The sequence below is a fragment of the Capricornis sumatraensis genome, chromosome 15, assembly GCF_032405125.1.
Source record: "Capricornis sumatraensis isolate serow.1 chromosome 15, serow.2, whole genome shotgun sequence".
NCBI lineage: Eukaryota > Metazoa > Chordata > Mammalia > Artiodactyla > Bovidae > Capricornis > Capricornis sumatraensis.
This window is the reverse complement of record NC_091083.1, coordinates 40958813-40976115: the sequence shown is the minus strand read 5'-3', so window position 1 is coordinate 40976115 and position 17303 is coordinate 40958813.

The window sequence follows — 17303 nt, the reverse complement described above, 5'->3', positions numbered from 1 at the left end:
TACTCTGTGCCAGGCCCAATTCTAAACATTTGACAAGAGTCAGCTCAGCAATCCAAGCACTCCAGAAGGGTACTGCCTGCGTACTCCACATTAGACATAAGATTCACCCTGAGTCACAGAGTGCAGAGCTAGGATTTCAGCCTGGCAGTCGGGTTTCAGAGTTGGCCCCACATTTAGGTTCTTGTGCGGGACCAGCCTGTGGCGTGGCCTGTGGAGCAACATCCTGGCTCTACACTCTACGCGCTAATAGCACAGCTTCCCCTCAGATGAGACGACCGAACGCATCTCCACACACAGCTGAACGTCCCTGGACGGGAGGGACAAACTGCCCTAGTCAAGAACCACTGCTGTCGCTCCGCTGCCCAAGAATTCATTTTGAATTGCTCTGAGTCACCAGATACTTGTTAGCCAAAAACTCAGACTCACCCAGTCTGTGTCAAGTACGAACAGCCCAATGTCCCTCAAACCTGGGCCACTCGCAACGCGTTGCCACCGAGACCCTGTGCCGTCCAAGACCTCACATCACCTACCAGTCTGTGTCTCCAAAGACTTGCTGTCGCCCGCGACCCTGTCCCTGAGGCCTGTGTAGCCCATCTCCTAGTGGTGTCCGTGCCCCTCTGTCAACCCACCAGGATTTCAGGGAGTCAGGGCCACAGAGCTCTTCACAAAGACAAGGCACGAAATACCCGAGGAGTCGGGGAGACCAAAACACAGAGGCACCACACAAGGCAAGGCAGGCAGAGGAGTCCCAGAAGCAGAGAGACTCACAGAGACAGGGCCGGAGAGAGGCCTGACCCCCACGGGGCCGCAGCTGGTTATGCTACAGGGGTCAGTGGGGACCTGTCAAGGCCCTCCCCCGCTCACCTCTGGATTAGACTTAGGGGTGCAGAGGCTCGAGTTCCGAGGGCAAGGAGCTTGGCCCAGCGTGACAGCTCATCGCCTGCACAAGGCCTCTGTCTAGGTCACCGAGCCCTGAGCAGCCCCCGCCTCGCACAGTCACTCCTCTGCTCCTCCCATCGGGTACTCAGTTGACAAGGTCTGATCCCTAATACGTCTCAGCCCAGAGGGGCAGAGGCAAGGGGTCAGCCCCTCCCTGCCTCCCTTCCTGCTCTGCCTCTGGAATGCCCGGAGAAGACGTTCACCAGCATCCAGGGTGCGGGAGTGGGGCGGGCCTGGACAGAGAGCCTGAATTTCCCCTTGGACTGTGTTGGCAAGGACCTGGCTGAGACCACAGAAACTTCCTTCCCTGAGTTGAGAGACACGGAGGGGAGCGGATGGTCCCTGCTGGTCTGGATCTCCAAGTCCTCAGGGCCCCTGAACACGGCCACAATGAGAGGAACAGGCCTATTTTTTCTCTCAGGCCTATGTTTTGAAGCAATAAAAGTCTTTAAAGCAGCCCCACCTCACTCCCATCCTGTCTGGCCTGGTTGCTATGGTGATGGCCAGTCGCTCCAGAAGGCGGCTGTTGGTCCTTGAAGTGGGAGTGGTGAGGGCTGTGGATCCTGAGCTGAAGAGGGCTGGGCTGAGAGGTCAGCACTGTCTGGGAACATTCCTGGCTGTGGCTGGGGGCCAACAGCCCAAGGTTCCTCTCCATGCTTGCTTCTCTCAGCTCGCGCTCCATCTCTACCCACCCCCTCCCCCTCCAGCCCCCACTTCTTCTGCTGCTGCCTATTAGGTGCCATTCTGGAGTCTGAACCCACCCAGATCTCAGCTCTAGGAGTGAGGTTCTGGTGTGAGGGTGGATGACAGGGCCCAGGTATACAGGACGCAGAGAGGAGCTCAAGCGTGTTGCCCCAGGTAAGGGCTCAGAGAGACCATTGCAGCGGACGTGGGGGGTGAGGTGGGGGTGAAGGCTCGGCATAAAGCTTCTGGAAACAGTCCAGGCAAGACATCGTCAGCAGGGCTCAGACATGCTCTCCGCAAGGGGGGTCTCAGGAGCCGGGCCCCAAACATCCTTAGGGCTCGGGTGCGGATCTGTGCTCATGTCTCCCGTCAGTGGTAATTTATTACTAAGAACAATTGTTGAAGTACCGAAATTCAGCTGGGCAACTTTACCAATGTGTGAATTAAAAGGGCTTTCAAGTCATTTCCATTTCTAGAGGGTTCTCCTAAGCTTTCTGAGGTTGAGTTTTCTTACCTATAAAAGGAGAATCATAGTTTCTACCTGTAGAATCATTGTGATGATTAAAAATGAGAAAAGAAAGATGAAGTTAACACAGTCCTTAATAAATAATCGCTTTCTTAAAAGGGTGTTTAGAAACAGGAGGAACGGGACGAGAAGGAGTGCTCGTAATTACAGACAGCCCAGCCAGACGACTGGCCGATGTCAGCGCTCCTGGAGGCAGGAGCTCCTGAGGGATCAGTTTTTCTTCTCATGAAGGAAGACCAGGCTGTACAGGGAGAAGGTGACAAGGTGAACATTCCACAAGGGAGAGACAATGCCACTGGGCACACTGTGGAAATGCTGAAAATCTGTGACTTCTTTGCATTGTGATGGAAACAGTAAAAGCAGCTTATTCTCTAATGCTACATTAATAATGACAAGAAAAAATAAAGTCCCCTTTTTAAAAAAAATGAGATATAATTAACATATAACACTGTGTACATTCAAGGGGACCACATATTAATTTGACACATCTATATATTGCAAGGTGATAGCCATTGTAGCGTTAGCTAATGCTACTAGTGTTTTACATAATCATTATTATATAGACAAATTAGATCTAGTTTCTCAGCAAGGTTTTCAACACAGTTTTGTCCTTTTTCAAGTAAAACTCTAATTCAGTGGTTCTCAAACTTTTTCAGCTTAGGAACCTTTACACTGAAAAGTAATTGAGGACCTTCACTGTATAGCACCTGAAAGGTGTGTGGCTCAGATGGCGAAGAATCTGCCTGCACTGGAAGAAACCCAGGTTCAGTCCCTGGGTCTGGAAGATCCCTGGAGGAGGGGCATGGCAACCCACTTCAGTATTCTTGCCTGGAGAATCCCATGGCTACAGTCAAAAAAAGTTCACAAAAGTGTCGGACACGACTGAGCCACTAAATAACAACTATAGCCTTTTAGTTTGCTGTGGCTATTCCTCTTTGATACTACACCAAAACTCATTGGATGTCATTTCTTAAACGTTAGTGACAGTGTGCAATCTGAAACTATATCACTGAACCGATAATACTCTATTAAAATCCATTGGTCTGTCTTGCTTTTGTATGATTCCTTTATCCGGGCGTGTTTCTGGAACTCCTACCATGGTCATTCGGAAAATATTGGTTCACTGAGTTAATTATCAGCTCTTCCAAATGTTGACACATCTCATTATACACAATACCCAACAACCAACCAACCAACAAAACAATAATCCAAACAAACAAAAAAGCCTGTACATTCGTTAATGTCATTACCAATCTCATCAAACTTGGGACACTTTCATACTCACGGTAGCAGGTGGAAGTTTTCCAAACTCTAATATTCACTTGAAAGCTCTAATTGTATCAGTGGCCACAAACACCAATAGATTTTTCCCCTTGAACTGACAGGCTCATTTCATTCACTTGAGAAAATCATGCCAAAAACTCAAGTCTGAGTAGCTATTTTTGTCATGTGCTCTTTTAAGTGAAAGAAGCCAGTCGGTGAGAAAAGTGACTTTCGGCTCACAACTCAATCGTTTTCAGTGCTTTTCCTGGAGATAACTATCAGACTTCTATATGCACACTTCCCCTTTGTCACACGAAACGTTGAAAAGATATACTTGAGAGTTCATAAAATTTATAATTTTGTTGCTTTATCAACAGCTAAATCGGCCTTTTCTTCTTTTTTGGTACTGAGCTGGCACAGTGATGGAAAAAAAGAGAGACTGAGCCTGCTGGTACGGTTGGGAGCCACGCCTTGATTCCTATTTGGGTGCCAGCAGTTCTACCCACTGCTGCTCTGTGTCATCAGTGCAAATATCAACCAAGTGAAAATGGCAAAGAACAATTCGGTAGTATTATCAACACCATTTTTGCCTTGTAGATTCCCTGGAAGGGTCTTGGAGACCCCCAAGGATCTGTGATCAAGACCTGGAGATTGAATAAGAGCTGACACTTGAATTCAAATGAAAGAATTAGAAAAGCTCTATTTACTTTTTTCTTTTTTTTAATGATTTTTTAATGGAGTTATCACTCAAAGGTTCACTAAATTCTCTCACAGATATCCTATGGAAAAACTGAAAGCCAATTTCATGGGCAGAACTATTTGCCTTACTTCCTGCAAAAAAAAGTTGGGGGAGAGGGGAGGATTAAGAACTGCAAGGCCCAAGGGAGTGTAACAGCCATGTGGAGCCACCCATCAAGTGTGTCATGGTGAGCACACACAGTCCTGGGACCACAAAGGCAAGGGGTGATGGGAACTCGGGGCCCTCAGTCAGCTTACCCCACACAATCTCGATAGCTAGCCACACACCCCTCCACAACAGTCACACACATACAAAGAGGTGCACTTTGCCATGGCTAATTTTACACAATACAAATGACCAGTCTGACTATGGTTATACTCACACAATACAATCATATAGCCACGCAAAACGTCTCCATAGTCAAACACCCAACCTCACTGTGCTCAAAACCAAGTCACACGATTTTGTATTTACAGCTGAAGAATTTCAATGAACGCACACCTAAGTATCGCTGCATTCCAATTATCAGTATGGCACGTAAAACTTTGACTGGGTCACCACATGACCGTGGGTGTATATTGTTCGCAGGGTGAGAGCATAGGTTTTGGAGATTGGCCAACCTGTGTTCAAGCTCAGGTTCTACTACATTAGTTCTTTCATCTCGGGCAAATTATTTACCCTGCCTAAGCCTCAGTTCTATAAGATGGGGATAGTTCCTACTTGGAAACATGATGTGAGGAAGGCATAAAGACAGCACTTTTTCTGGACAGATGTACCTGCCACGGATGGATTTTGTCACCAGAGGGTACCAGGGCTCCAAGATGTCAGTGCGGGGTGCTGGAAGAAACTCTGCCAGGAAGCCCAGGATTCCTGGGGAGTCTGGAGTCAAGTGCAGACTGGGATGGGGTGGGGATGGGGCTGCACAGATTCTGGAAGTCCCTGCAAGGCTCAGGCCAGCCAGGAGCTGCTCCTGGGCCAGGTGGGCCCCTGAGAGAATCCTGGCCTTCCCTAGGAAGGAGGATGAGCACTTACTACGTACCAGGTCCTTAAGTGGTAGTCCTGGGATAAGAATGCACGCAGCCATGGCTGTCTTGGGGACCCCTCCCGACCTCTGGAAAGCTTGGAGCAATTTGCAAATTTATTCCCTGAGAGGAGGAGCCTGAGAAGTCGGTGGGCACGGGAATGAGAATAGGGTGGAGGGGTGGCAGGGGCAGGCAGGGCGGCCAGGGGAGCTGCTGGGAGAGGGGAGGGACTTGGCTAGGTCTCCCAAAGCTTCTTCACTCTCCAAACTTTCAGCAAACTCTGGCCCCCACCTCCCGAAAACCAAAACACAAGTTCAGGAGGACAGACAAGCAGCACAGCTGGGCGGCAGATTCGGGGGCAGAGAGCCTCAAGAGACTGATGCAACTTTCCCTTTAAGAAAGCCACCTGGGCACACCGCGGTGAGGACTCAGCTTGCCTGGGCCGGGGTTGCAGCAAGGGAAGGGGGCGCTGAGGCCCGAGCCTCTCTCTATGCTGCTGTTGGTCTGGGTGTTTGGTGGCTCCACGGGGCTGAGCCTCAGGAAGAGCGAGAGAGAGAGAGTGATAGAGTGTGCGTGTGTGACCGTGGATGCATGAGAGCATCTGTGGATGAGTGTGGGTGCACGCGCGGAGATGTCTGTCTCGCCAGAAAGGTTTGGTAGGTGCGGGCGTCTGGGTGTCACCGCTGTCACCAAGGAGTTGCGGCAGGCAGAACGGCGGCAGCGAGGCGGGGGGTGGGGGCTGCTCCTGGAGGAGGGGAGCTGCGTGCGGTTGACGGTTTGGCCCCCAGCGACGGGCACGTGGCAGTAACGGTAGCGCCGGAACTAGTGTCCGAGGCGCCAGTTGGGTCTGCGCGCTGGGGGCCTGCAGACGCCGGGAACCTCCAGCCGGTCTGCCTCCCTATCTGCCCGCCACTAGCAGACTGGGTGCTGGTTCCTGCGCGCCCAAAAGTCCTCGGAAGCCGTGCTAGGGAGTCTCGGTGCTCTCGGACCCTTGTCTGCGGCTCCGGGCTTCGGGAAGTGTCAAGGCCGCGGTGTTCTCTGGCTGTTGCTCTCCCGGGAAGATTCCTCGTTTCTCATACGCAAACCTTCATTCCAGGTGCGCTTAGGGCGGCCCTGGAGGCCACAGGTGAGGGTAGGGGCCTAGCAGCGCGGGGCGCCCACCCCCAGCCGGTGCCCCGCACCCACCAGGTGAGGGTAGGGGCCTAGCAGCCTGTGGCGCCCACCCCAGCAGGAGCCCCGCACCCCGCAGACAATCAATGGTCGACGGCAGCTGAGCATAAGGCCCGCGCCCGGCGGAGGGGACATTCCTGGATGGCCGGGAGGGGCCCAAGGGCGCGGGGGCGGGGCGAGGGGGCGGGGACCTGGGCGCCCAGGTATTTTCGAAGGCAGGGGCCAGGGGCGAGGTTTCCACCTCCACACCAGCTGAGAGGCCCACACTTGGCGGTTTATGACACCGCTGCTCCGGACACCTCGCACCCGGATTAAGAAGAAGGCGCTGGCTTCGAGGAATCGGGGCTCTCCTGGCGGTGCTACAGCTTCGAAAGCAACCTCGCCTTTTCCTGCGGTTCAGGGGCCTCTTCTCACCTGACCGGCCGCTTCTTAAAGGAGCCGCGCCCCCTTTCGGGCCAGTTCTCCGTAGGCCACGCCCCCTCGCTGGCCACTGTTAAAGGAGCCGCGTCCCAGTCTCTCTGACAGCTCTCAGAAGGCCTAGGTCTGTTTCTTTGCTGAAACAAGCTTGATGCTACAGCTGCAAGAAGATAAAGGTTGGGGGACCGAAGAGTGGAGAGGGAGGGAAGGGCCTGAGAGGTTAACGAACCCCCAAGTGAGGGAGTGTCAGAAGATTGGAGGGTAGTGGGCGAGGGGGACTGGTTCTAGGAAGGGACTTTGGGCTACACTGAGCATGCCCAAGTGTTTCCAAGCAACTCAAGAAAACGCCCCCTTAACTTGGCCTACACTGAGACTGCGGCTCAGTGCCCAGCTCTGAGGATGCAGAAGAATCACACTTCTGCCCTGGGATCTCCCCAGCTGGTGGAGAAGGAACATTTGGACACAAGTAACCATGCCACAATGGCTGCGTGTGAGGAACGTGTTGATCAGACGTACACTGCATGCATTGGATGTAACCGGGGGCACAGTGGAAAGACTGACTGCAAAGGCAAGAGAAAGGAAAGCTTCTTGGTGGTAATGGCTTTGGAACAGGTTTTGAAGATGGGTGGGGTATATACAGAAGGAAATGGGGACAAGGGTGCTCACGGAAGAGGGAAGTGCCTAAGCCACGGAATGAAGGCAAGAACCCTCTGGGGGTGCTGCATAGTCCCACATGGCCCACAGGTAGCCATAAGTGGCTAGAGGTAGCTGGTTTTGGCTCTAGGCAGACCTAAGGGCCCCTTCCCCACTCCCACAGCCCCTCCCCACCCTCCTTTGCAGTGAACGGGAAATTGTGCTTCCTCTTCTATCTTTCTCCTAATCTGTGAGGTTCTTGAAGGCAGGGAAACAAACCTTGTCACCTTTCCATCCCCAGTAAGGACTTCAAGGCTTGGCCCAGATGGACCCTTAACATCGATAGAGCTGACAGTCCTGTCTGGAGGAGAGGAAGACTGAGCAGTGAGGCAGTAAAGATGGACCAGGTCCTCTGACTATCCTCTCCCTATCCTCCCTTGCGTGGCTCACAGGCAACCTGAACCCAGCTCACCCAACCTAGCTCATCCCCTCCCCACTGCAAACCTGCAGCATCCCCAGCGTTTCTGTCTCTGGTCTGTGGCACGGGCACTGGATTCTTCCTATTATACCATTAGAAACCAGAGACCCCTCCTTATCCCTCACCCCCAAGTCCAATGCATCACCAAGGCCTAGCAAACTTACCTTCTATATTTTTCTCAAATCTGTGCACCTCTCCCCACCCTGTCATCATCTTCCTGAGCCAGGCCCCCTCTGGCCTGGCCTGGCCTGGCCTGGCCTAGTCCTAATCCATTTCCTTTCTTCCCCTCTTCCCTCCCTCCAGTCCTTTCTCCATACTAATCTAGGTTGGCCTTTTCAAATTGCACACACCACCAACTGCTCCTCCTCTCAGTTATAACTCTGGTTTCAAGACTTCAGTGCCTGTCATTGGCCTCAGGATAAAGATCAAAACAAGGCCCCGAAGACCCTGACCCTACTTTTGCATCCACCTTCATCTTTGGGCACTTTCTCCCTCACTTTCTGAGCCCCAGGCTCCTGGTCTTTTTCTGTATGATTTTATTTGCTTGAATCTCTCTTCCTCTTCTGTTGCTCACTGTTGCCTAATCATCCCCCTCTCACTCTTAAACATCACTTCCTCGGGAAAGTCCTCTGTAACTCACGGACAAGGCCAGGCCCCACTGGTGTAGACTCCGGTTGCAGAGGCTCTTTCGCTTTCCCACGCTTCACCGTAGGCTCTGATTATATGTATTTCAGTCACCTGTTTAACTGGTTTCTGTTTCCACCCAGCCTGTAAGCTGCAGGAGGCCAGAGACTGAAGAGTTCATGGTGCCCGGCACAGGCCTGGCCCAGAGCAAGCCTGAAATAAACATTTGTGGAATATGTGATTGAACTGTGGCCAGCCCCAGCTGCCTGCTGAATGATGTAAGCCTTACCCTGTTGGCTGTGGAAGACTATTGGAGGGAATCAGGGTTTTAGGAGTTTGGGACGATGAATGGATTGGAGGGGAGGAGAACGTGGAGGCCCTGTAGAGTCGAAACTTAAGCAGAAACCTCAAAGGTACAAAGGAAGTATAATTAGCTCTGTCTTCCAGATGGAGAAAGCAAGGGTCAGAGAAGTTCAGTAATTTGCCTGACGTCACACACCTGGTGAGTTGGCAGAGTCAGTTCCTCCTCCCAGGTCCCAGCGTCCAAGCTCTTCATCACAAGCCAACCTGACTCTGACCCTCATGGCACAGACAGCTTGTCAACAGTGGTCCATAAGTGGGTGAGGGGCAGGCCTGGTGCCTGGGTAACGTGGATGCCCAACCCCTATCAGGGGGCCTGACTTATCACAGGCCTTCAGGTGGTGCCTTTGGAATGGATGGATGGGGCCAGTTAACAGAAACAGCAGAGGCAGGAGAAGCAGCAAAGCTTTGCACCTAACTCGTTGTCCTGGGAGCAGCTGCCAAGCAGCCTTTTTTCCACTGAGAGAGAGAAGCACCTTGAACACAAGGGCCATATTGCATTACTCAGGGCTATCACCCTGTAGGCCAAGTTCCAGGACAGAGTGTCCTCAGGTTACTCATCTGACCAGAAGGCACGATGTCCAAGCCATGAGGTGGCTGTGCTTCATCACTGTCATCATTGTCACTATTCTTTGTTAGCCACAGAGTGACAGCTTTGAAGACAATAAATCTGGAGTTTATGGCTTGGAGGCAGGGATGTGGTGAGTGAGAAGAAGGGTATGATCACATTCCCTCTTCACCTGACTGTCCCCAGAAGACCAGAGCCATGATCAGGGACGACTCTAGAGAGGCAGGAAACCTGGCCTGGGTGACTAAGCAAAGGGAAACGGCCACAAGTCAGAGCCTTGCCTGGCGCTGAGGTGGTTATGCAGGACACCTGGTGGCCAGGGGAAAGGCCAAAGGGAACCTAGGGGTGATTTGATTTAGGTCATACCTGAATGGTCTAGTGGTTTTCCCAGTTTCTTCAATTTAAGTCTGAATTTGGCAATGAGGAGTTCATGATCCCAGCCACAGTCAGCTCCTGGTCTTGTTTTTACTGACTCTATAGAGCTTCTCCATCTTTGGCTGCAAAGAATAGAATCAATTTGATTTCAGTGTTGACCATCTGGTGATGTCCATGTGGAGAGTCTTGTGTTATTGGAAGAGGGTGTTTGCTATGACCAGTGCATTCTCTTGGCAAAACTCTATTAGCCTTTGCCCTGCTTCATTCTGTACTCCAAGGCCAAATTTGCCTGTTACTCCAGATGTTTCTTGACTTCCTACATTTGCATTCTGTTCCTGTATAATCTAAAGGATATGTTTTTTGGTTATTAGTTCTAGAAGGTCTCATAGGTCTTCATAGATCTGTTCAACTTCAGCTTCTTCAGCATTACTGGTTGAGGCATAGTCTTGGATCACTGTAATATTGAATGGTTTGCCTTGGAAGTGAACAGAGATCATTGTCGTTTTTGAGATTGCATCCAAGTACTGCATTTCAGACTCTCTTGCTGACTATCATGGCTACTCCATTTCTTCTAAGGGATTCCTGCCCACAGTAGGAGATATAATGGTCATCTGAGTTAAATTCACCCATTCCAGTCCATTTTAGTTGGATGATTCCTAGAATGTCCATGTTCACTTTGCCATCTCCTGTTTGCCCGCTTGCAACTTGCCTTGATTCATGGACCTAGCATTCCAGGTTCCTATGCAATATTGCTCTTTACAGCATTGAATCTTGCTTATATCACCAGTCACATGCACAACTGGGTGTTGATTTTGCTTTGGCCCCATCCCTTCATTCTTTCTAGAGTGATTTCTCCACTGATCTCCAGGAGCATATTGGGTACCTCCCAACCCGGGGAGTTCATCTTTCAGTGTCCTATCTTGTTACCTTTTCATACTGTTCATAGGGTTCTCAAGATAAGAATACTGAAGTGGTTTGCCATTCCCTTCTCCAGTGGACCGCATTCTGGTCTGTGACATTGTACAGGAGACAGGGATTGAGACCATCCCCATGAAAAAGAAATGCAAAAAAGCAAAATGGCTGTCAGAGGAGCTCATACAAATAGCTGTGAAAAGAAGAGAAGTGAGGAGCAAAGGAGAAAAGGAAAGATATACCCATTTGACTGCAGAGTTCCAAAGAATAGTAAGGAGAGAGATAAGGAAGTCTTCCTCAGTGATCAATGCAACGACATAGAGGAAAATAATAGAATGGGAAAAGATTAGAGATCTCTTCAAGAAAATTAGACTAGAGATACCAAGGGAATATTTTAGACAAAGATGGGCTCCGTATAGCACAGAAATGGTACAGACCTAACAGAAACAAGATATTAAGAAGAGGTGGCAAGAATACACAGAAGAACTGTACAAAAAAGATCTTCATGACACACATAATCATGATGATGTGATCATTCACCTAGAGCCAGACATTCTGGAATGTGAAGTCAAGTGGGCCTTAGGAAGGGTCACTACGCACAAAGATTGTGGGGCTGATGGAATTCCAGTTGAGCTCTTTCAAATCCTAAAAGATGATGCTGTGAAAGTGCTGCACACAATATGGCAGCAAACTTGGAAAACTTAGCAGTGGCTGCAGGACTGGAAAAATTCAGTTTTCATTCCAATCCCAAAGAAGGGAATGTGAAAGAATGCTCAAACTACCACACAATTGCACTCATCTCACACACTAGTCAAGTAATGCTCAAAATTCTCCAAGCCAGGCTTCAGCCATACGTGAACCATGAACGTCTAGATGTTCAAGCTGCATTTAGAAAAGGCAGAGGAACCAGAGATCAAATTGCCAGCATCCTCTGGATCATTGAAAGAGGAAGAGAGTTCCAGAAAAACATCTATTTCTGCTTTTTTTTTTTTTTTTTACTATGCCAAAGCCTTTGACTGTGTGGATCACAATAAACTGTGGAAAATTCTTAAAGAGATGGAAATACCAAACCACCTGACCTGCCTCTTGAGAAACCTGTATTCAGGTCAGGAAGAAACAGAATTGGACACGGAACAACAGACTGGTTCCAAATAGGAAAAGGAGTACGTCAAGGCTGTATATTGTCACCCTGCTTATTTAATATATATGCAGAGTACATCATGAGAAACGCTGGGCTGGATGAAGCACAAGCTGGAATCAAGGTTGCTGCGAGAAATAACAATAACCTGAGATATGCAGATGACACCACCCTTATGGCAGAAAGCTAAGAACTGAAGAGCCTCCTGATGAAGGTGAAAGAGGAGAATGAAAAAGCTGGCTTAAAGCTCAACATTCAGAAAACTAAGAACATCGCATCTGGTCCCAACACCTCATGGCAAATAGATAAGGAACAGTTGCAACAGTGACAGACTTTATTTTGGGGGCTCCAAAATCACTGCAGATGGTGACTGCAACCATGAAATTAAAAGATGCTTTTTTGCTTCTTGGAAGAAAAGTTATGACCAACCTAGACAGCATATTAAAAAGCAGAGAGAGTATTTTGCCAACAAAGGTCCATCTAGTCAGGGCTATGGTTTTTCTAGTAGTCATGTATGGATGTGAGAGTTGGACTCTAAAGAAAGCTGAGCACTGAAGAATTGATGGTTTTGAACTGTGGTGTTGGAGAAGACTCTGGAGAATCCCTTGGACTGCAAGGAGATCCAACCAGTCCACCCTAAAGGCAATCAGTCCTGAATATTCATTGGAAGGATTGATGCAGAAGCTGGAACTCCAATACTTTGGCCACCTGATGCGAAGGGCTGACTCATCTGAAAAGACTCTTATGCTGGGAAAGACTGAGGGCAGTCTGAGCAGGGCACAGAGGGGTCGATAAAACACATTCAACCCCTCAGGGAACTGCCCAACCCACAGTTGACAGACATAAGCAAGTATGTCTGGAGTGAGTTTATAGGAACACTGGTACCACAAAACACAAAAGAGGCAGCAATGTGTTCATCCTGGAGTGGAGTGGGGGCCGTGTCAGGGAAAGCAACAGAGAAGTGACACTGAAGCAGGGTCGCAAAGGGTTTGTAGAATTTCACCTCGGGAGCAGGAGGGAAGGTGTTCGGCAGGGGCCCGCCTAAGCAGGGGCAGGGAGGCGTGCCGCACATGCTGTGTTTGCTGTGCCCAGAGCTTCTGGTCCAAGTCAGTGTAACGCCAGATGCCTGGAGCCCCGGCTGAGCAGCATCAGGATAGGGAAGGCCCATCCTGGCCACCCGGCTGGGGCGAGGTAGGGGAGCATGTGCTGATCCAAGCTGACTCCCATTCAGGGAAAGGTTGAGGCCATTCACACAGACGATGAAGGAATTGGACCCAGTTCTGTGCTCATTTTTTTATTTTTATTTTTTTATAGAATTGGGTATCTGGAGAATCAAAAATAAACCTTTACCCATTGAGACAGGAAGCCTGGAGCCCAAGGGTTTCAGGGGAAGGGCTGGGAGAAGAGTGAGGTAGGAACTGGATTGAGGGTCATCCAGAAAGGAACAGGACGGGAGGGGAGAGCGGCAGGTGGTCTGGGCCCTGCGCTAGCTGTTCCGGAGAGCCACACATGTCCTGCCCTGCCCTCCCCGGGCCAAATCCTCACCTCATTCTCTGCTCTCTCCACAGCTCTGGAGGCCTGTTCTCTGAAAGGTGCTAGAAAGAAAGCCTGTGAGTGTGGTCCGGACTCCAGAGCCCCTAACCCACCACCACCATGGTAGGAAAAGGTGCCAAAGGGATGCTGGTGAGTACAGGGAGCAGACTGCCGCGAGGGGGTGGGGGTCATGAGCGCCGTCCGTCCCTTCTGGGGCCTGCTGTCAGGAGGGCCGAGGAGGCTCCGTGGGGCCCAAGTCTGGCACTGCCAGGACTCCTGAGTGCTAGGGCTATCGCAGGCTCAGGCAGGCAGCCCCTCACCCAGGAGGTTAGATACTAGTGTGGTTTGCAGCCCACAGCAGGCAGATTCTGCTACAGAGCCTGAAAGTCATGCTGGGAGGCAGGAAGCACACTCCCCACCCTCATCACAAGATACCCTGGAGATCAAGCTACAGTGGATACTGCCCAGAGGGCTGTCCTGTGGCTGACACCCGGACATCCTCATCCTGTGCTCTGCCTGCTGTGGGGGTCATTCAGTAGGGGCTGATCAAGGAGTCCTCAGAGACTGATTTTTCTCTTCTTCCACTCAAAAAATAGCATAGAACATTTCATGTTGATTCCTCTAGTGGGGTCTTTCAGGAAACATCCCTCTCCCCTTTCCCCAGGTCACGGCTCTTCCCTGCCACTGCCTCAGAGCACAGGAGAGGTGGTGCGAAGCAGAGGGCAAGAGCAGGGCCAGCTCATGGATGGATGGCTCGTGGGTGGACAGAGCTGGCCAGCTCTTGAATCAGAAGACAGGAAAATACCCCAAGGGTGGTCGTTGTATTCCTTCTCTGGGGATACTGCCTAAGAACCAGTGAGACTGGGCAGCTGCCCGGAGGAAGCCAGTGGCTAAGCATGGCCCTTCCCTTGGCTCCTCCCTTCCCCACAGGGATTCTCCTGTTGCTGTTCTGATTCAGTGAAAGTCTGATTGACACAGAGTCTCTTGCTGAGCCCTCTCCAAACAAGCCCTGTCTCTCACCAGGGATTTCTGGGACACCTAAGTCCTTGGTCCAGAGAAATGCTGTTGGGGAGGGAGCCAAACAGTTGTGCTCCAGGCTGAGGACCCTCTCTCCTGTCTGGTCCTGAACTTCCAGCGTTCCGCCCCTCAGGCCTGCTCGAGTCTGGCCCACTCCTGATTGGAACAAGTCTGAATGAATTAGGCTTCTCAAAGTATTCCTGAGCCAGCCTGAACTCTTGAGTGGTCAGATGTGGGCAGAGACAGAGGTCTCCAGACCCACATACTTGCTGGGGGGAGTAGATGCCATGATAGTATCAAGACTGGCTTCCTTTTCGCCAGAAGTGTTGGAATCGCCATGGGCCTGTAGCAGAAAGTGGAGTGCGGCTCTGCCCCTCCCTCCATGGAGATTCTGAGTTCTGTGAAACCTAAGAAACCTTCTGAGGACTCGCTGGCTGCTCTGCTTTCTCTGGAGTGACCCTGAAAGGACTGGGGCGGGCAGGCAGGGGTGATGTGGGACCCACGTGGGCAGCACAGACAGCCTGAATCCCAGAACCCCTAAGAGGAGTGCCATCCCTCTTAGCTAACCTGGGCAGCTGTACCTGGAGTTCATTAGCTGCCCGTGGTCCCCTAAGGGCAGATCATGAAGGATGCGCCTTCTCTAGAGGCCACGGTGGGGCAGAGCAGAGGGAGCTGAGGGCCATGCGTGTAAACCAGGGGCACTTGGACCCTCCAGGTGTGTGGCTTCTGTCACCATTTGTGTCCTGGTATCGGGAGCAGGCAGCTGGCTCTGGCCACGAGGTCCTCACTTCCATCTCCCTTTGCCCCAGGCTTGGGTGTGAAGACATGGGCCCCCTGGGGCTGCTCAGTGTCTACCAAGTGTCACCCTTGGAGCCTCTGCTGGGCTCTCCATGTGGCAGGTGCCCCGTGGAGGGCAAGCCACTTCCCAGCCTGTGCCCAGGCCCACTGCCTGCCGCACGCGTACCTCCCCACCACTCCCAGCCCAGATGGTCTCTGCCAGGCCAGCTCAGCTGCCTGCCTCATGCCTCAGCAGCTCGTAGGACAGGGCCATGCAGGAACCCAGCTGGCCAGGGCACATCCAAGCCTGGGAGCAGCTGGGATGCTTGGCGGTACCAGGGGTGGTGCGGGGGCTGGTTCCTTTCATGGAGACCTAGTGCCTCTATTTATACACATGTAGGGCCAGGTTTCCTGGGGCTCAGAGGACAGGGAGCTGGTAGAAAGGAGCCCGGGACAGGAGAGCCCCACTGCTGCTGCTAAGTCGCTTCAGTCGTGTCTGACTCTGTGTGACCCCATAGACAGCAGCCCACCAGGCTCCTCTGTCCCTGGGATTCTCCAGGCAAGAATACTGGAGTGGGTTGCCTTTTCCTTCTCCAATGCATGCTAAGTCACTTCAGTCGTGTCCGATTCTGTTCAACCCCATGGACTGCAGCCCACCAGGCTCCTCTGACCACGGGATTCTCTAGGTAAGAATACTGGAGTGGGTTGCCATTTCCTTCTCCAAGAGCCCCACTGGATCAGCTTTAACCCCGCAGTCTCACACGAAGTCCAACTCAGTCCCCTCCCCTGTGCGGGCTCCCCACGTGGATAGCATCTTGGGCAGATAGGCCTTGGTGAGTCTTACTGGTCTCTCCCCACATCTCGGCTGCACTGGGTGCCTCTGCTACTGGGAAGCCTCATGATGAATAGAGCAGAGTCACCCAGGCCAGGGCTCCAGGTGCTGGAGCATCTAAATCGTCCTAGAAGGCTTTGAAAGCACCACAGGCCGCCTGGGGCTCTCCCATCCTGACCTGTTCTCTTATGCTTTGACAGAAGTGTTTAGATACTTCTTGTCTGCAGCAGCCATCACAGAGCCTGGTGCACAGTGGATGCTCACCCAGCCCGGGTCCTGGCATGTGGCAGGTGCTCAACCAGTAGGACGTGGCACACATTGGGCACTCACCTAGCACAGTGCCAGGCGCACAGTGCATGCTCACCCTGCTCAGGGCTGACCATTTTCTGGGTCCTCACCTGGCCCAGAATTTGGCATATATGGGGCACTCATCTAGTGCAGGACCCAGCAAACCACCAGGGCTCCCTGGCATGGGGCTGGCACACAGTGGGTACTCTTCCAGCACTGGACTTGGGACACACTGGGCGCCGTCCTAGTGTGGTTTGACACACAGTAGGTCTTCTATCTTAGGCACCAACATGCAGTGGGCACTCTCCTTATATGACAAGGACTAGCACAGAGGAGGTGCTGTCCTAGCCAGGCCAGCCTGCACAATGACTGGATGATCCTAGACTCACAACTACAGCCTCCCCAGTGAAATGGACAATATCTAGATCCAGAGGAAAAGGCCCAATGTCCTCAGGCTTCCTCTCTGGACCTAGGACCTGCCCTCCATTCCACTTGGCCTCCCACCCCACCCTGGCCCCCCGGAGCCCACCGACTCAGCTCTGTGGCCTCCCCTCCCCTCACACAGCTTCCCGGCAGCCCCACCACCCCAGCAGGTGCAGTCCTGCCTCAGCAGGACCTTCCGTCGGAGTCACAGGTTGCAAACAAAGCCCCTCGACTCCTTGGCCCTCTGGAGGAATGCGAACTCTTATTAAGAAAAGTCAGAGGCGGGCTTGGGGGAGCCGGCCTCCCTGAGTGGGGCTAGAGCAGCTGGATCCCACTAATGAGGCCTCATTACGGCCAGGACCCAGCAGGGCTGCTGCCGTCTGCTGTCCCCATATGGCCAGAGCCAGAGAAAGCTGTCCAGCCAGGGCTGCCTGTTCTAGGCACCTGGTCCAGGCCAGGGCAGCCAAAGCCCAGAGCCCACCCTGGGTGGAAGTGAGCATTTGGGCATCATGGGTGACTGGGCCTTCCTGGAGCTGGTGGCCCAGCCAGGGGCTTGGCCCTCCGTCTGGACTCACAGGAAGTCAG